This window comes from Protopterus annectens, chromosome 2.part1 (assembly GCF_019279795.1).
Source record: "Protopterus annectens isolate FY-2018-M chromosome 2.part1, PAN1.0, whole genome shotgun sequence".
Lineage (NCBI taxonomy): Eukaryota > Metazoa > Chordata > Ceratodontiformes > Protopteridae > Protopterus > Protopterus annectens.
Genome location: NC_056729.1, coordinates 871413752 through 871435207, shown reverse-complemented (window position 1 = coordinate 871435207; position 21456 = coordinate 871413752). Strand labels below are relative to the sequence as shown.

Sequence of the window (21456 nt, the reverse complement as noted above, 5' to 3'; positions counted from 1 at the left end):
TCTTGTAGGGGAGTAGTGGGAGATGAGGGAGCATAGTGCTGGACAATAAGCTGGTTGATATAGAATTGAGTGTATGATTTGGAGCTGTGAGAGAAGAAGTACTTGCAGTAGTTCAAGCCAGTTTGGGTATTTTAGGGAGAGACCGTGGTGGAATATATGGGTATGTTGGGCTGTGAATCTAGCTATCTTGTGATTGGTTGACTCAAGCTTAGTAAGTAGAGAGGAATTTAGATTTGGGAGAATTTGGGAGCAGTAAGTTAAGCAGGGTATAAGGTAAATGTGGGAGATGATCCTAGCTTCAGGGGTGAGAATTTTTTTTTTATTTCTGCACAGAAGTCCTAGTTTATGATGGGTTTTCCTGATACAATTATTTATGTGATGGTCAAATTTTAGCTGATCATCGATGGTAACACCAAGGAGTTTTGTGCTGGATTCGACTTCAATAGGGGTATTGTTAAGGGAGATTTGATGTGGTTAACTGTTTTGGGGTGAAAGAGTAATAGTTTTTTTTTTCTTAAGGTTGAGGATGAGCTGATTATTGGAGAGCCATGTCTCAACTGAGTTAAAGGAAGACTGGGTAGCAGATTAGAGTTCAGAGGGAGAATTGACAATGGTTATGACTGTAGAGTCATCAGCATATTGGACTATGGAAGTGTGTGGACAGGACGAATGGAGTAAGTTAGTGAAAATATTAAAAAGTAATGGTCAAAGAATGGATCTTTGGGGGACACCCATTTTTACTGGAAGGGGAGTAAATAGTGCAGAGTGCCATCTCATTAATTGCAGTCTGTCGGTGAGACAGCTGGAGAAACATGCAATTGTATTTGGAGAGAAGTTGAGGTCAGACTGTTCAGTAGAGAGAGAAAGAAATAGTGTCAAGAGCCTTTGAGAGATCAAGGAATAGACCAGAGATAAGTTTATGATCATCTCTGGCTAAAGAAATAGTGTTAAGGAAGGACAGTATAGCAGTGGTGGTGCTTTATTTAGGTTGGAAACCATGCTGTATAGGAATGAATAGTATTTCTTGTATGAGATATTGCATCACTTGTTTGTGTATACATTTCTCCAAGACTTTAGAGAGAGGTGAGAGGAGAGCAATAGGTCTGAAATTGGAGATTTCAGAAGAGTTATGAATAGGTAGGGTGTAAAATTGTTTCCAGATAGATGGGACTTTAGATTCAGAGATGGAGCGATTGATTATAATAGACACAGGCAGAGGAAGAGAGTGAGCTGCTCTCTGGAGAAAGTATGATGTGATGTTGAAGATGGTCAGGAAGGACTTTGCTTCACGTTAAGTGGAAGCCTATTCCAGAGAAGAGGCAATCTCTGAGACACATCTGTCACTCTAGCATGATCTGTTCATGTCAGAGATCATTAAAGTTCCTCTGACTATGTGATAGATGCATCAAAACATCTAGGGGTGTACTATGAGAGCAAGACTTGAACTCAGAACCTTTAGATTATAAAAATAGCACTTTAATCACTTCACTACAGACAGTGTTTATGGGGAATCTGCCTCCCACACTGAGATTTTCCCTTTCTAGATGACATGAACCCAATAACCACAAAAATGAGAAGAGAGAGAAGAAACCCCAATGAGACACTTATCTAAGAAGTATCCACACACCAAACCAAGTAAACTAAAGCAGCAAAAACACGGACAGCACACAATAAGAGAATTAAAAGCACGATTTAATCCACAATCCAGACAAGTGAACGTAAGCGCTTTCGGCAGGTTCAAATAACCCGCCTTCATCAGACAACCACGAATTCCAGACCATTTATTAAATACATTCATGTTAAAATGCATTAACCTATCGTAATAGGGTGCATTCTTCAATTTAATGAAACCATGGCAACCTTAAAGAACTTAGAACTGATACACCAGATGCCTGGTTATATTTCTGACTTAAAAAGCCAAGATAGGTTCTTTTAAAACATTACAGAATATTATAAACTTGGAGCTTTATCCTCATATAACTAAATTAAATTAAAGCAGAGAAGCTAGTAGAACCAAGATTTTTTATAAGGTATATTTTTATGGTTATATTGCAATATTTTTATGGTCTTGTTCATGTTATTCTATTTGTAAGTGAGCATTATAATGGTTCTACTAGCTTCTCTGCTTTAATTTAATTTAATTTCTTACTATTTGAGCGGAGGATTCTAGTCAACAATATTGTTATAGAATAGACATGAATGTTTAAATTCATTAATGGTATAATAAACCTTTCTTTGGTTAATTTTGTTAATATAAAATGCGGTTATAGTTATAGGCTTTAACTGCATACAGGAGGTTTTAAAAATAGGTTTTGGATATGTTTCCCAAAATTTATGTTTAAATTAGTTTTTGGGAGTGCCTCTTGTATATAGCTTTAATAATAGAAATAAATTTTCCAATAGGTGTTATATAAAAATATTAATAGTAAGGAAATACGAAGCACTAACAAATATAATTACTGCTTGTTTTTGTAGTTATATGAGGATAAAGCTCCAAGTTTATAATATTCTGTAATGTTTTAAAAGAACCTATCTTGACTTTTTAAGTCAGAAATATAACCAGGCATCTGGTGTATCAGTTCTAAGTTCTTTAAGGTTGCCATGGTTTCATTAAATTGAAGAATGCACCCTATTACGATAGGTTAATGCATTTTAACATGAATGTATTTAATAAATGGTCTGGAATTCGTGGTTGTCTGATGAAGGCGGGTTATTTGAACCTGCCGAAAGCGCTTACGTTCACTTGTCTGGATTGTGGATTAAATCGTGCTTTTAATTCTCTTATTGTGTGCTGTCCGTGTTTTTGACACTTATCTAAGAACACCGCTAGGTAACTAGCACAGCAGAGGAGCATTCAGACCAGCATTCATCAGTGACATTCAGACTGGCAGTAAAGATGTTCTAAGTGTGTACATCCATGCATCACCTTTATGCCATACATCCTTCATGGGGAGCATGTGTGTGACATATGATGCCTATAAGTAGTAAAGGCTTTGGTATACTGACCAGATTTTGGGGTATCCTTGGCAGGAGATCCCTTTGGTTTAGAATACTGCAACAGTTATATGGAAGGACATCTAATTATGAAGATAAATTGTCAAACTAGGTTCACTTTCAAGGCAGGGAACAATAACAGATCTATTATTCACAATTCAGGAAATAAGATTATAAAAACAGGTGAAATGATTATGTGGATGCTGCATTCCAGGAACCTAACATTACAGTAAGTAAGTCTGTTAGGGTTTTATCATATCCTATAAAATTCAGTTGCACCTCTTCTGGTGTAGTGTAATTAGCAAATAGCATTTCATGTGATACATATTATATTGGTAAAACTGAATGTTGTTTACAAACAAGAATTTATGAACACTTGAGCACTACTATGCAGTTTCTAAACAGGATGTTAATGCATTCTATAGGCATTCTGTGTACTCTGATAATATTGAACATATTGTATTCTTTATTAAAAAAAATAATAATAGACCCAAGGATAAATGTATCCCGGAGTTTACTAAACATGCTATCCCATATTAGATTAAACACAAGTGTTTTACCTGGGATGAATTATTCTGTCTCCATTTGTTGTGAAGTTTGGAGTTGCAAAGTTATAAGTGTCCTATGTATAGAGAAAGGTTTCAGTGCATAAGAGACTATGATATATGATATGCTATTTAAAGTTTCATTGTGGATTTTAAGTTTATTCTGAAGAAGTCTAAGGGTCTGCTGGCTGAAAAGTCTTAATAATCTGGTGTGTTTTATCTTGGAAGAAACTGGTTGTTTTTCATTTTGCTATCCTGGCTGATGTTATGAAGGATGAGATCTGCCTTTTCATTTATGTGACATTCTTACCTTTCTATAAAACCTAGTACACCCCAACACTTGCCAGTTGACACCATTCCTTTTATAACCACCACCTGCCTTTCTTGTATGCACTTTGATAGCAACTTTGCTACATTTTGTTAGAATATTGGTTACTACATTACCTTCAGTTTACTAGAGACAAAGGAGTTACGGCTCCTAGACTGACTGCCTCATCTTTCTCTCTTAGAATTAGTGCTAGGTTTGCCTTCTGCATTCTTTTGGAAAGACAACCTCTCTCTCTTCCCGTATGTAATTATTTGCCAAGTCTTTCTCAATGCATCTCACCATCATCTTGCAGAATTTGAAAGGGTGTCCATCCTTTCTGGCTTCTCTCCCCCTTATGGTCTTTTACTGCTTATCACCTGTAACCCTGCACATCAGTTTGTCTGGCATTTCCTTTTCCTCATCTGTTAGCTTTTCTTAACCCCCCCCCACATTTGAAGCTCATTTCCACTGACACTACATTACACTATTGTCTCTGTAAATGATCTTGCATCCATTCTTTCCTCTTCCAGTCTTCCTAAAATGTTCAGATCTCTACTCCTCAGCCTGTTATTCAGATCTTTCCTTCAGCATCTTAACAATTCCCCATGTTCTCCCCTTGTAGTCAACACATTCCCGGTGTTCTCCCACTGTGGTCTCCAAAAGTGCCTCCTGTCTGCAGCTTCTTTTTTGACTTTTGGATGGCATTGATATCTCCAGTCTCCAGTCATTTGTACATCTTTCATTTCTATTGACTTTTCCTTCCCCTTCCTATCCACCTGCTTTAAAATTTCTTTCAAGTATTCTTCTTACACTTTGTAACAGCATCTTCTTTTGTTCTTCTGTGTCTTCATGCTTCTTGCATTAGCCAACCTGATGTTGCTGCTTTTAGATACACCCTCCATTGTGCCTTTAATTTGGCATCAACTTCCAATTTCCTTTTTTTTATTCTTCTAACTCTTCTCTGTGTTTTTTCAGCTCTTCCTCTGCTCTCCACTTCATGGAATCCTATTCCAGACCTGCCTTCTTTTTTGATTTCTCCTCCTTAACTACATTCATTACTAAAAGCCCATGATCACACTAATAGTTTCTCAAATATTTTATCTCAGCTATTCTTTCCTTATACTCCTCTGTTGCCAAGAACTAACCTACTCACCTGATTTGCCTCTCTGCGTGTCAATACAAATTGTTGTACGTATGTGTGTGCGCCTCTCAAGATATCTGAGCAGCCTCCCTTTTCATTTTTTTCTTTGTAAACCTGTCTGATAGCTTTCTTTCTTCCCTTCTTTACTAGCTAACTCCGTTCCTATGGTTACCCTATGGATTCTAGTGTGCTGTCCTCCTTTGTCCTGCCAAACTGAATAATGTCCAGAAAAAGTCACCACGGTCTCAATTTGCTATATATACCTAACTTATCTTCCATTTTGTCTCTGTCTCTATCTCCCATTCCCAGAGGAACCATTTGACTTCCTCATTTTTGTAGATTCAATCTTCTTTTGCATTGACTTATTTCCTGAACATAATGCCAACTCTTATTTCCTGCATTTTGCCTCACAGGTGCTTGTATGTCTTACTTTTATTGTTGTTTCCTTGATTAGGCCTTCATCTATTTTTTCCTGTCATATTTCTTTTCTAGTTTATTAAATTTGACAGCCCATTGTACATTCAAGGACCTTAGCCTTAACCCTTCTCCTTCCTTACATTCTCCTTCCCTCCCCCAGTTCCCCTGGGTGAGGTGGACTACAACTCCCCTACCACACATAGTTACCTATAGTACTATCCATCTTGTTTTGGCTACTCCTCCTGTTTGTTCTTTGCCAACCCTGTGTTTCCTCTGTTTTAAAGCATTCACATTTTCACATCCTTGTTTGCTGCCTTCGTCTAAGCTTTTTCATAGCCATAGGTAGTTACTAGTTATGCAGTCCAGTAGACCATTAAGGGGCCTAGCCTAAATTCCCAATTGCCACAAAGCACTAACTGGTTAAGAAACTTGCTAAAGATCAAGCAGAAGGCAAATAAAAGTAGAAAGATTCAAGCCATATACCTTGGGGCAGGAAGTAATTCATTAACAAGTGTCATCTTTAATCCTCTGTGCTAACTTCCAGTCTATAAGAAGAGTTAGAATCACCCCATCCCCTGTAAATCTTTGTGTGCTTCTGTTTGTCATAAATATTAAGTGTAGTATCCTTTTTTTAATTCCTATAGCTAGCCTCTTTTGTTTTTCTTTTTGCCATCTCACTCTTCTTATTTAATCTTTTCATCAACCTTATTTTTATCATGATATTACACCCTTTTTGTGTTTAATTCCATCATTTGCTTTAGGTGTCTATGCTCATTTCTAGTCACTGTATTTTTTTAGAGTTTGTTCTCCCCTTCTCCATAATCTATGCTCTTCTTTCTTAACAGGTTCTTCGTTTAGCCTATTGCATTTCTACATTTCACAGTGGTGCAGTGGTTAGCATTGTCATCTCACAGCAAGAGATTTTCCAGTTCGATTTTTGGTTGGGGTGCCTTCTATGCAGAGTCTGCATGTCCTCCCTATGTTTGCTTGGGTTTCCTCCAACATTCCAAAGACATGTGCCTGGAGCATTTCTCCCCTTGACTCCGCTGGAAATGGGCTCTGTCCCAGTTGGACTTTCCTGGTAAACAAATGTTAAATAAAATAAATAAATGTCCCTCATTTAGTTTACTTTGCTTTCTTCATGTCCATTTTCTCTTCTCTCCTACCCTTTTTGGCTAGGTCCTTCTGTGATGGACATTCTTCTTTTGCAGTTTTGTTTTCTCTTTACATGCTTTTGTTATGCATTTCCCTTTATTGGGACTGCTACAGTTCTCAATCCTTGCTTTGATATTGTCCACAAGTTCCTGTTATGTACTTTCACACTTCTTTATCCCTTTTGCCCCCCCCCCCCCACACACACACACACACACACACACACACACTGCACTCTGTTGCATCTCCTCACATTCCTGACTGATACCTGAAACATACACAGGAGAAAACCTGGCAAAAATATATCTTAAGTTCCATACCACTGTACTCCAGTATGCAGCAGTAGCATGTTAATGCATTGCATCCAGTTATGCTGCTCTGTCTTCTGTGAGTTTTAATGTGTCCCATATGGCAGTTTTCCTTTTATTCATAGTGTTGTCTTCTGCTTTGCACTGTTCACCACTGCAGTCTCCATGCTTGGTTCTCCTTTGCCCACACTTATCTGTTCTCTAATGGTTCTAGTGTTACTGGACAAAGCTACCTTACTGCGCTGTTTTCCTTCTCTTCATTCATTTGTCCCCTGGTCACTTCCCCAGTGATCCTTCTCTTTCACATTACTGTGGTTTTTTTCTCATTTCCGTGTGCCCTGGTTTTAATCTCACTGAATCACAGCAACCATTTAGGATTCCTAACATTTTATCAGCATGTGTTTGCCATTATGCAGTGACAGAATTAAACAGTATTGAAAAAGGCAGTGAGGAAGAACAACACAATTTATTAACAGTGAATTGCACTTCTGCTTCTTGGGTAGACTTTTTCCCTGATTTTCTGCACTATGAAATTTGTTTCCACTAGTTTTCCTTCCCAATCACTTCTTGTTGGCGTACTGCTAGTGCCTTACTCTTGTGGTCTCGGGGTTTAATACCCACTACCACATTCCGTGGAATGGCATCCTGCTTTTCACAGTACTTACATCTTAAAAGGGAGACCTTTTTCTCTTTAACTGTACTTCTCTGTTTGCTGCTATTATATTTAGTCTTTGTATGCTGCTCACCTGTGATGAATTCTCTAGTACTCTTCTATGCTGGTAGAAATTCTCATTTTCAGCAGTTTTCTTTAATGAAGTTGTTCAAGCTAAAATATTCAGTCAGTCCACTTCATTTTTCAGTAACTAGACTGAGTTCCTCTCAAGCTTCCTGTTAATTCCTTTGTTCATACTTCCTTTTTCTTGTGTGCTATTCTCTTCTGCATTCTACCTAAAATGTAGCTGCACATTTGTTCAACTGTTATTGTTGTTCCTGCTATTTCTCCTGTCTTTATTTCTGTTTTTTATTTGTGATTCCTTGCATCCTCTTCCAATAATTTGTCCTTCTTTAACCTGTTCCATGTCTTTTTCCTTGCTAGACAACAGTGCCTCAATGTCTTGGTATAGGAATTACTTTGCTGCTTCATCCCCTGTCCTGGTCACTGCCATGTGCTTTCAGGTTCTGCTCTCCAAAGGTCCACTACCTTTTAGTTATCTTTTTTTTTTTTTTTTATTATTTTTTTTTTTTGTTTTGTTTTGTTTTTTTAGGAATCTGCTTTGGGTTTGCTTTTGTGAAATGTAGCAGACCTCCATATTTTGTGTGCTACTAATGTCAATTTCCACCTGTAACAAATTCCTGCATTCCCTTGGGTGTCTTAATAGAGGTTGGTACCTGACCATATCAATGAATAGTTTTGGTTGAATTCTACCGAGGAATTTACATTTCTTGTCTTCAACTCTGAGTTTATATTCAAATCTTAGTGGTGACGTTTTGCTATGTAGTCTGCACATGTTGTTGTTTCTCTTTTTTCTGGGACCTTTGATCGTACACTCCCTGTTGCATTCTAAAATAGCTACCCACAGTGACTTAGAAGTAGAAATGCTGTGCTGGGATGAATGGCATTTTGGTATACCTCTACAAAAAATATATGAACACATTGCAGATTGAAAAATTAAGATACACCCACATATTATTTGGAAATGAAGTGAAAAGCTTGCATTACCTTTGCCTTTAATAAATACCACCTACATCACCCCAAAAATGGTATTTTTTCTGTTTCCCTCACAAACACTTTAATGATGATGATAAACATTAAGTCTAGGTTCATAGGAGGTTACTAGGCTAATGGCTCTAGGGCCTTTACAAGCCTTGCCATGAAATATCCATGTTCCCTAACTGAACATTGTTAGATGGTTCCCTAATTGACCATTATTAGATGGTGTTATTGTTTGCAGAGTGAATCTATGATCAACACCCAGGGGTGAATTTATGGTCTCTCAATCTGTTGTCCAGATTGCGCTTAAATCGGGTCACTGAGTAGTTCTGCTTAATGTGAATTGGGAGTTTATTTCAGAGTAACATCAATCTCTGGGAGACATACCTGTCTCTACAGCATGTTTTGTTTAAGTCGCAGGCTAGGTTGAGATTGCTGGAATGAGTAACTCTTGTCTCATTTAATTTACAGACGTACAGCATTTCCATTAGAGCAGGGTCAGAGACTGCTTTGTCGGCCAGGCACAGGTTGCCTCTCAGCAGCCTGTAGGACAAAGAGTACAGTGACAGGGCTGTCAGTCTTTCCATGTAGGTCATGTTTTGGAATCCCTGAATTCTCTTTGTTAGGAACCTCTGTGGTCTCTCCAGCTGCTGCTGGTGTCTTGTGAGGTACATGCAAAAGGGAGTGTTGTACTCTGTTAGTGGTCTGATGAGAGTAAAGTACAGAGGTGTTGTAACATCCTTGGTCTTGGATGTGATGCCCTTACTTATGAGTTGTGCAACATAAAAGACTTTCCTTGCCACTGTGGACACATGGTGATCAAAGTTTAGACTACTATCAACTTGTGTTTCCAAGTCATGCACCACTGAATTCGAGCTTAGGGGACTGCTGCCTATATTGTAATTTGCAGGGGCTACCTCTTTGCCAAAGGGGACAATGATGCACTTTTTTGCATTTAATTTTAGACTATGGCTTTGGCACCAGTCATTTGTCTGTGTTAACCGCACCTGTAATATGCTAATATCTTTAGGGGACTCTGTGATTGCTCCCATTTCACAGTCATCTGTGAACTTGGTAAGCCACAGGCCATCTGCTTTCACCTGGACTTCTGAGAATAAGATTACAAACAGTAGAGGGCCCAGCAAAGAACCTTGTGGTACCCCACAGGTAACTGTTTTACTGGTGGAGGTGGAATCTCCAGCTTTGACAGTATGGGTTCTGTCTGTAAGCCAGTTGGCTACCCATCTAGTGATATATGGGTTAATCCCCAGCTGGGGTAGTTTCTCAATGATACCTGATGTCAAAAGCCTTGGGTAAGTCAAGATAGGCAGTATGTACTGCTTTGCCTTCGTTTAGGGCTTTGTTGACATTCTCAAAGAAGTCTACCAGGCTTATTGAGCATGAGCTACCCTTAACAAAGTCAAACTGGATCGGATCAAGAGTTTGAAGGTTGCTTATTTCCTGTTTGGAGGTTGCCTATGTCCTTGTTGATAAGGTCCATGATGATTCTTTCCATGGCCTTGCAGATAAGACTGGTTAGGTTTATGGGTCTATAGTTCCCAAGATCGGGTGATGGACCCCCTTTGTGCAAGGGGATTATAGTTGCTGTTCTGCACTTTGCTGGAACAAAGCCAGTGGTTAAAGAGTGACAATGAATCCACTAGGTTATGTTTTTGGTTGTTTAATAAGCAGCCTGAGATGTTGTCTGGTCCCATAGAGGCTATAGCTTTGGCTTTGGAGAGTGCGAATATGACCTACTTATTGGAGATACTGGGAAGAGGACAGATGTCAGGTATGCTTAGGGTATCACTGGTGGGGACAGGGGGTTGAAGTTTGTGCCAGATCTGTCAGCTAACAGGTTGGCAATTTCCTCGGGTTCAGTGTGAGTGGTACCACCCACTATGAGTTTGTCACATAGCTGGGTATTGCCTTTTAGATTTCGGACATAGCTGAAGAATGACTTATGATTGTCTTTGGCTATGGAATCACACTTTACCAGATACCTGATTTGCTTGTTCAAGCTGTAGAGGATATTCTTTCTCTTCTGATCAAGTTCACTCTTGTTCTTAGATATCATTTTTTTTTTGCCTTTTGTTATATCTGCATAACAAGTCTGGTAAATTATTTTTCTTTCCCCCTTTTTTTTTTTTCGCTAAAATGGATAAAATTGGTGGATGGGCATCTGAAAGCATTACTTTATCAAATCAGTAATATCTTCAGAGCTTCTTCCATAAATCAAAGTAAAATTAAAGGCCTGTCGTAATAAATTTGTCATTTCTTGAGATCATACTACATCCAGAAAGGGCATGATGTAAGGCAGGATGATTTTGATCAGGTGAGGGTTCCATTAGAGGGGTGCTACTGATAGATGATTCAGGGAGGGTCAGGCCACAGAGGATTACTTGTCTTTATGACCTCTTCTTTCACAAGTCCTCATTCTTTATCAGCAGCTATTGAATAGCTATGTCAATGCCTGTAGCTATTATTATTTTATCTTCTTCCTTAAGAATCTGAAAGTTATGTTAAGAAAATATAATTAATGATTGCTAAAATGACTGAAGTGAATATCAAAGAACAAATCTGATATAAGTTGAGGTAAGAAAATACAAGGGAACATATTATGGCTTCCATGAAATATTGGGTGCTACAATGAATAGCCTGAAAAGTTGAAAGCATTAGCTCCTGGATTGCCTCTTCCACCTGTATTAAAACAAGCTCCAGAAGATCGTCATTAGCTGTTGTCAAACTAATGGACATGCATGTTTGAGGGGGTAGCAGTTATGAAAAGAGGAAAGACTAATTTTAGTTTTTATTTTAACTGGGTTATAAACCATGGGATTTTGTCCTTTATACTATTTCTAATATAGGTCTTTTAAGGTCTCCCCTGAATCCCAGCAAGTAACACTTGCAGATTTCATTTATTGCACTTGTAATGCAACAATGCAGACATATCTTCATCTAAGATTACCGACAAGCAAGTTTTAAAAGCTGTGTTTGGGGCAAAATTCATGAAAATATGCTGGGATGTCTCATTATTAGTATAAAACAATGTTCAACCTCACCTTCTCTAAAGGCTTCACGACAGAGTCTTGGAGAACAGATGTAGCCATCCCCAGTCATAAGGATGGCCCTACCAATGATTTATTTTTATTTATTTATTTTACATTTGTTGACTGGGAGAGTCCAACTGGATTACAAGACCATTTTCAGTGGAGGCCCGGGAACAAAAGCTCCAAGAGAACAATTTTTTACAAAACATAGTTTTAAGGACAGATTTTTGACATACAATTTGCATAGAAGAGACTTTGACATACATATTAACTAACAGATAGGATACATTCATTCTCTACAATATAATTTTACATTTTAGAAGATATTCCCAAGTTTAGGATTCCTGTGATGGATTTACTATCAGAGTAAAAGCAGAGAGATGTAGAATAAGGCTCCAAGAGAGCAGATGATGCTTGGTATAGTTGAAAAGGATAACAAATTGATTTACAATATGTCTTTGCCTGGTTTTAGTTGCTTATGGAAAGCAGAACATTGCTGGGGTAGTTTTCCCTAACTCCTGGAGAGATGGGATGAGCAGTAGATTAACAGTCCTAAGTGGGTACAGTACTATGATTGGTTGGCTTAGCAGAGTTACCTAAGTTAGGTGAAGTGTTCTAATGAGACATTATCTTGGCAACTATTGATCTATAAGCGTTACCACCTTGTATGCTAGATGATGGAGTGAATCACTGTAGACATCATGAACAAAGATATTGGCAGCGTAAGTTCCATTGACCTAAACAAACTCAAATTTGTGAAACGGGGATGCTGCCTCCTCAGCCTACTGATCTTCTTTGGAAATGTCACTGGGCTTTGGACAGGGGCAAGATGAAACACAAAGCAAACCTTGATACCATGATGTGGACAAGGCCTTTGACACCATCCCACATTCTGATATTACAAAGTAGTCAAACAAATGTAGATCAGTAGATAACCCACTAATTAGCAACTGGCTCACAGATGGAACCATTAAATGAAGATGAAGACACACACTCTCCTCAAAAAGGATCCATATTAGTAGTATCCCTTAGGGCTCTGTATGATGTCTCACCTGTTTTATATATTACCCTGATATCCAAGCTGATGCCAAGAGTCTCTGGATGACCAAGTTTCCAGATAACTACAAATTTAAAGCCATCGTCAAATAGGCTGAAGATCCACGGTTTCTGCAATAGGGTCGATCACATACAAACACAGTGTCAGAACTATTTATTTATTTATTTCAGTTTGATTACCGGAGGGGTCCACTGGGCTCAGGAGCCCATTTTCAGTGGAGGCCCGGGGAGAAAAGATCCACATTACACAGTAAACATTAAATTTTACAGATTAAAGTTACAATTCAAGATTCAGATACATTAAGATAAACAAAATAAAGTTAACATTAAGGATGCAGGTACATTACTATGATCTATGAACTATGGCCTAAATGTAAATGCAAAAGTGTAGTATTGTGCATTTTTGCAAAAACATCAGGCAACCTTGTACCTATCCTATTAAAGACACCTCTCCAAAATCAATACAGTTGCTAGGGACCCTGCCACTTCTGTAGATAGCTAGCCCTCCTTTGACCACCATGTCTGTTAGTTGTTAAACTTTCTTACTCTCTTGCTCAGTCTATTAACAAAGGTGAACATTTAACATTCTGGGATATTATCAACATTCTATACTCATCTTTGTGGTCTTTAATTGAATTTGATGCTTCCTTCGGCATGCACCTGTCTAACCACATGACCCAACTTGAAAGATCAAGCACTTTCTCACTAAGAAATGTAAGGGCCTGAGTTCTGTGTTCTATGCAGAATGTCCTATGAAGCTATCTCCACTTTTGGTCTCATTCCAAGTGCTGTGAAGTTACCACTGCCTAGACTATAAGACAACAAATGACCCTGTCCTATGTTGCCTTCTGTATACATGTTCACAAAACATGTAGCATACAATTTGAGTTTGTTCAAGTCTGTAAATATACAGAACCAACCAATATTGCCAACATCCTGGCTGATGGGTTCAGTGCTAACTTTACCCCCCCTCACCCCCTAAAGGGCCCATCTTTATACCGGAAGAATGCAAAGTTCCTGTAATCACAGCTGCACAAGTAAAAAACTTACTCTCCAAAGCCAAGAACACAGCATCCATGGGACATGACAACATCCCAGGCTGCCTTCTACATGAACTACAGAATGAACTGGCACCCCACCTAAGTACCATGTTCAAGCATAGCCTCACCTCAGGCGTTGTGCCCATTGAATGGTGCACCGCAACATTTATCCCACTCCACAAAGTGAGGGGGCCACAACAGACCCCAGGAACTACCGCCCCATTAGCCTGATGAGCCTGGTCTGCAAGGCCATGGAACGTATCATCATGGAACTCACAAACAAAGACATTTGAGATCTCCAAACTCTGGACCCCACACAGTTTGGGTTTGTAAAAGGCAGATCATGTCTCCTAAACCTGATAGACTTCTTTGAAGTAGTCACCAAAGCCATAGATGAGGGTAAGGTGGTTCACACAGCCTATCTAGATCTCGCCAAGGTGTTCAAAACCATCCCCCACTCTGGAATTATAGATAAACTCACTAAACTAGGTATAAATCCCTATGTCATAAGATTGGTTGCTAACTGGCTTACTGACAGAACTCACACAGTGAAAGTAGCAGACTCCAAATCAGACTTCATACCAGTGACAGAGGGTTCAGTCCTGGGTCCTCTCCTGTTTAGTATCTACTTCTCTGAAGTACAGGCTAACACAGAAGGTCTTTGGCTTACTAAATTCACAGATGACTGCAAATTAGGAGCCATAATCAAATCTCCTAACGATGTGGACATCCTACAAAAGGGCCTCACTGAGACAGATGCCTGGTGTCAAAGCCATGGTCTCAAGCTCAATGTCAAAAAGTGCATTGTCATCCCCTTTGGTAAAAACTCTGTACCCATGAACTATCACATAGGCGGTAGTCTACTTAACACTGGAAGTGTGATAAGAGACCTTGGGACACAGGTGGACAGTAGTCTCTCCTTTGATAACTACATCACCACAGTGGTCAGGAAATCCTTCTGTGTGGCACACCTCATCACAAAAGGTTTCTCATCCAGAAAAAAAGAGGTCATTGTTCCCCTCTACTCATCACTCATTAGACCCATTATAGAGTGCAACGCCCATTTTGGTATGTACCTCACAAGACATCTACAACAACTGGAAAGGCCGCAAAAATACCTCACAAAGAGTATTACTGGCCTCAAACAGATGCCTTATGCAGACCGTCTCAAAAAACTCCAGCTTTACTCCGTTACATATCGCCTAATCAGAGGCGATTTCTGCCTAACATACAAAGCTATGTCAAACCCAGAGCTGTTGGACATGCTCCACTTAAAGAAATCCCAATCCCTCTGAGCTACACGCTCTAGGGACCTAAACCTTGTCACCACAATAAACAGAACATGCTGGAGGGATAGATTCCTGTTCCAGAGACTTCCCATACTCTGGAACAGACTACCTGTCTTTGTCAAACAGAGCTCCTCATTAGCACTCTTCAAGAAAAATCTTGATGATTGGATGGGTAATAGGAAATTCACCCCAGGGATTACTTCTGTAGTTCTGCTTGACAGGAGCACAGGAAAATAGTTTTCTTGTGTGGCGAAAGCCAGGGTACCTTTTTGGCTAGGCTTGTATAGGCCCTAGGGCCAATAGCCTAGTACCTACTTATGAACCCATACTAGAGGCATAAACTCACCACAACATAAACACAACCTGCTGGTGGAATAGTTACTTTTAACAAAGAATTCTCCTCCTGTGGAATAACCTCCCTCTCTATATCAAAGTGTCTCCATAACCACCTTTAAATCATATCTGAACAAATGAATGAGAAACTGCAAAAATAACCTTAGGTTGTCCCCACAAACCATTGGTTAGCTTCTACTGTGAGTAAACAATGTTCAACCAGTCAACGATCAGAATCCCCTAAATCCATTCCTCGAAATAAAGAAAAATGAACACAGAGAGAAGACATTTTTATGTTTTTTGTTTTTTCTGTAGATGACAAGCCTCACTGCCCCCTCCCCCTGCCAAGTTACATATATATCAAATCAAAGAAGGAGGAAATTACCTCTATAAAGGGCATGACTACTGGCACAACTAAAAGTTTTCTGTGCAGGAGCTCTTATACTCAGCATGTTGAATCTTGGGAAAATGGTGCTCAAGAATTCAGTCTTCAATTATTAGTAGGGTACTAGTTTGGCTATGCTTCAAATGATCCACCCAGATCAAGTGCCTAATAATAACATGTAGGACCTAATCTTGGGAGTCCCAGTACTTTACAAAATGAACACAATTCAATCAAATAACAGAAATCCCAGAAACTAACTGTTACATTTTTTGCAAAAGGCCACTATCCCACATATTCCTGCTGCTTAAACTTAACACCAAGACTGCAGTACTTTGAACTGGAAGGAATGCTGTAACATACCACAATCTGACATAGTGCACAGTCCCCAAGTTTTGTACTTTCAGTTCTGCTTTTTAGAAAACCGAGATTATGGACTTCAAAATATCCTTGTTCATTCCTTGATGCATAGCATAATTCAGAGGTCCAGCTGGACAGGGTGAAAACCAGCACGTGTTCTAATGTTCAAGAAAAAGAGCCAAAATCTTTAGCTAGAATGAACTACATACAACAGGAATACATTGGAAAAATTATGTCTGATTGTGTGTTACGGCTGCTACCCATGATGAGATTTGCTTAACGAAGTTGAATTTAAACATAAAGGATGTTAGTTGTTAGGGGGTTGGAACTGAATAAACGTATGCATAAAGTAAAACAATGTAGTGCTTTTAAAGTCTAGAGCAGATAGTTATTAAAACATGTCAATATTTTAAAATAGGTACCAAATATATACAAGTATGAGACAAAAATATGTGGAAAGCATTACTTTACAACCTTAACCAAGTTAAGGTTGTAAAGTAATGATTCAGGTCTTGCTGCAGATTATTGTAGGGCTGTAAAGCAGAACCCAACACTGACGTAGGTGATTTATTTCAATGTCCATGAAAAGGTAGAACATTTATATACAGCATTTCACTAAATATTAAGTGGGCTGAGAACGTCTGTTTAGTGGTACATCTTGGAATCAAAAGAAGGTGGGAAACAAAATCAAGTAAGATTAAAAAAAATATATTATAATGTCCCAGAATAATGCATGCTATGAAAGTGGGTGATATATCAGATCTGGCTTTTATTCTTAACATTTTTTCATGTATGATGAGCATTTCTGAGAATACACATTAATGTCCAATATTCCTGATGTATTCCAAGAAGTAAGATGTTTAAGATGAGTCTAAACCAAAAGGTTTTCAAGGAATCGGGCACATCGAAGTATTCTAATTAATAAATATCATCAAAGCAAAAGACTGTAAAGTTAAGCAAACAGTATAGCAGAATTTTGGTATGCTGATTGTAACAGACGTGTCCTTTATCAAAATAACAAAAAAATAATAATGAACACGACTGCTCTGATTATTTTACCTGTCAAGGAAACAGTCAGAGAAGGTTTCCAAAATACAGCGAATCAATTAACAATAATCATTACAAAACTAATGGGTTTGAGATGCTCTCCCTGTCATTGCTTCAGAAGGCTCTTTCTGCATATGATTTACATCTAACCCAAACAACAGATGCTGCCTTTAATAAGTTTTTTTTGTTTTTCTTGAAGCACAGAGAGATGGAGATTGTACAACCCCAGATGGCCCTGCACACTATGCCTTCCCTCAGGCATGACTGTTCCACTGCCAAACTCTTTTACAAATAAAAAAAATCTCAACAAATAGACCAAAGTGAAACTATGCAATTTCCTCAGATTTCAGGTTTCTGGTGTATTCCTATCCAGACTCTTATTTCTCTTGCTCTGCAGAAATATCCCGTAGTCATGGGATTCATTTGCACAACCTTACACCAATGTGATTTTCAGTGTGCTACAGCTCTAAACTGTCTCAGTTGATTTATGAGTCAATAAATGTTCACTCCTCATGCTACTGATCATATACTAGCTCCTTGAAAAGTAAGGCTGACAAAGCACAGCAAACTTCTACCAAAATGTTATAAATGTCTTTCTTTACACACAGCAGCTTAGCTGAACTCTTGGGGCTTTAAATGCAGTAGCCATAAGAACTGTGCATGATCTATGTAAAAGCAAAATTTTTCATTGGGTCAAAAACAAACATCACAGGCAAAAAAAAAAAATCTTGATAGAAAAAGGGGGTCACTTTAGAAACAAAATTAGAGCTTGAAGGTTTTTTTTTTTTTAATTTAGTGGAATGAGTCTCTTAATGTGTAAAACCGCAGTGACATTTTAAAGAAGTCCAACCTAAAATTATTTAAGATTTTCACTATCCATTTAAACTAGAGAAACGTAAGAGGCTTATTATTATGCATATGCCATGAGGTGAAGAATGTGAATATTTAAAAATACTAATCTCTGTAGCACGTAAAAAAAAATTTCAGGAATTTAGCATGCTCAGTAAAGAGAGAGAAGCTGCTGAATAAGGAACTGACATTTAAATGGGTAGGCAGCAGACAGTGCCAAAGTGGCAAGTGTTTTTGTAAATGTGCATATAATGGACGATTGCAGTATTTCTTATGAAACATTAATAGACGTATTGAAAAGTGTCAGGAAAATGAAGATGTCTGGTTAAGTTAGCTAACAATTCACATTCTTGGATATGGAATGAATGGGTGGAGCAAATCCGTTACCAAAGTACATTTATTTTCAAACGCACCTAGATGTGAATAGGCTTAGAAAGACTGGCATTCTATGAATGAAATGGAACAAGGTCCTTGAGATTTGGTATTAGCTTCTGCAATTATTCACCAGTGTCCTGTACAACCAATGTGCTTCTTTCTTAAAACTAAACTACATTCTTTGACCGGTCCATAAATTTGGATTAATGGCTACAGATTCAGCTTTCGTTTTCTGTGTTGTTCCCCCCACTGATGCATACCTGAGCAGTGTTACAAAAATGAAAATTAAATTACTCCCATCTGACTTATTCAGCAAGCTACTCCATTTTTCATATTAATATTGCTAATGGTTTCAAAAGTTTTCCTGTATATACAGACTTTTACATAGGGCAGTTAAAGAATATTTTGCCTCTCCATACTAAAATACTTGTGGCTGACTATATGTAGTAAACAGCAGTGTGTGTAGTAATTAAAAACATACTTAAAGCAAATGGTGATTTAACATTTTCAACATTATTATGTTTACATACTAATCAATGTCATAAAAGAATAAAATAAGAAAAAAATAAAATATGAAAGGAAACAAATAATGCTGTAATAAAAGCTTAGGAATTTTAGAGATATAGGTAGAATATGATTTTTATTGGAACTCTGTTAAAGGAAAGGTATCAGTTTTCAGTGCACTGTAAATAAACCTCTCCTGCTGGAGTACAATTTAATTTGTGGGAATTCAGTAAAAGCAGAGCTGTCCCTTAAATGAGTTGAGTACACAGACGCTCACTGTAGTGTAACACCAGTACGCAAAGAGGAGCAGAGTTCATTATAGCTGTAGCCAGACAAGCTCAGCTCAGTCTATCACTTTCCCTAATCAAAGGGAAATGCTAAATTCATGTATGACAGCTGGCCCTGCGTCTGGCACCCTTGCAAAAAATATGAAATGCATGTTCATCAAGAGACTGCCAATATTCCTGTAAACAGGCAGACAGATGTGACAATAGCAGATTCCTCATGGACCTAACTAGCAGCTGTATTTTAAAGCTTTCTAGTGAAGCTAAAATGTAATATTCAGAGTTAGGAGACAAAATTCACATGTATTTTTTCTCTATATAAGCTGCCAAAATTTAAGCACGTGATGTGCTTCTTCTTAACCGCTAGTGGTCATTTTTGAAACTGTCATCTTTTGGTTGATGCAGGCTTTCCTTGCTACAGTATGAGCTCACTCATTTTAGTGTCTGTGAAACATATAGTCACTGTCAATGCCTACTTTCTTTAGCGGCATGTTGACATTAAACAATTATAATCTCAAGTGATGTACACTTCAGCTCTATACCAACATGTTTCTAAAAAGCATGCATTTTACTGAAAGTGTGCCTCGTGTTTTTTTAGCACATAATCTTCTTTATGATGGCCAAAGCCACAAGGGTATTGTATGTGCCTGCACAGATATATAGACCTGAACTTTGAAAGTAGCCTGATATCCTGGGGACATACGTGTCAACCTCTTAGTGTAAGAAAACTGGACCACGCCTGACATAATAGGGGTACAAAGAACCAAAAATAGGGACAGATTTTAAATATTGCTCTTATAAACTTGGAAAGGTGCTCGAATAACAAGGCTTATACTAAGATCCATTTTTTTTGAAGGATATGAAGTCTATAACTCAAATGTATGTCTTTGTTTGACTTCAGTCCTTTGATCATTGCAGGGATTTGCCACAAAACACACATTTTTGAGGAACAGACCAAAAATATGAGGCAAAAATCTCGGCAGTCTGTGAAAATCTGGACAGTTGCGAGGTACGACTGGGGATTCGTTTGGAGAGAATCAAATGGCTGACAGCATGCTTTCCTTTCTCCTTACAGGAAGATAGCGCTAGTAAAATACGATCTTGAAAGGAGGAATACATCTGCAGGACATGATACTACAGCAACCAGGGGGCACTTGGCAGAGTGGCTTAATCACATTAGAACAAGTAAAATATAATACTTACTGTACATTGCATGAATCTTGTCCAGCTGCCTTTAAAATAAAAGTCCGTGCTGACATCCTGGACAATGAGTTCTGCTTCTCACACCTTAAACTTAATGTATAGTGTAGTTCATAGGTTCATAGGTAGGTACTAGGCTATCTGCCCGAAGGCATTTATAAGCCTAGCCGGAATGTGTTGGCTTTCGCCGCCCCCTTAGATTAGTTCCCTGTGCCTCTGTCCAGCAGAGCCACTGAAGTGGTCCCCAGGGTAAACTTTCTGTTTCCCATCCACTCGTCAAGGTTTCTCTTGAAGAGTGTTAACGAGGAGCTCTGCCTAATGTAGAATGGAATCTTGTTCCAGAGCATGGGAAGTTTCTGGGACAGGAATCTATCCCTCCAGTACGTCCTATTTATTATTGTGGTGAGGTTTAGATCCCTAGAGCGTGTGGCTCGAGGGGATATGGTTTTCTTTAGGTGGAGCATGTCCATCAATTCTGGGTTGGACATGGCCTTGTATGTCAGGCATAGATCACCCTCTGAGTAAGCCATATGCAACCGAGTACAGCTGGAGTTTTCGGTCAAGCTGCATAGGGCACCTGTTTGAGGCCAGTAATCCTCTTGGTGAGGTACTTCTGTGGTCTTTCCAGCTGTTGCAGATGTCTTGTAAGGTACATCCCAAATGGGGCATTGTACTCTATGATGTATCTCATGACTGATGTATAGAGGGGCACAATCACCTCTTTTGATCTGGCTGCAAACCCTTTTGTGATTAGGTGGGCCACATAGAAGGATTTTCTAACCACTTTGTCAATGTGATTATCAAAGGAGAGATTACTATCTACTTGGGTCCCCAGATCCCTTATCACGTCTTCTGTATTTAGGGGGCTACCACCTATGTGGTAGTTTGTGGGTACTTTGTTTTTTCCAAAGAGGATGACTATGTACTTTTTGGCATTTAGATTGAGGCCATAGTTTTGACACCAGGTATCTGTCTCAGAGAGACCCTTTTGAAAAATGTCTGTGTCAGCTGGAGAGTTAATTATAGCCCCTAGTTTGCAGTCTGCGAACTTGGTCAGTCATAGAGCTCCTGTGTTTGCCTGTACCTCTGAGAAGTATATGCCGAACAGGAGG

At 38.7% G+C, this 21456-nt stretch overlaps 1 protein-coding gene across 1 annotated transcript in view; it reads left to right on the top strand.

Moving 5' to 3' along the window:
- GPM6A (glycoprotein M6A) overlaps positions 1-21456 on the top strand; it is a 1151487-nt gene that overhangs the window by 78853 nt on the left and 1051178 nt on the right. The window lies entirely within an intron of this gene.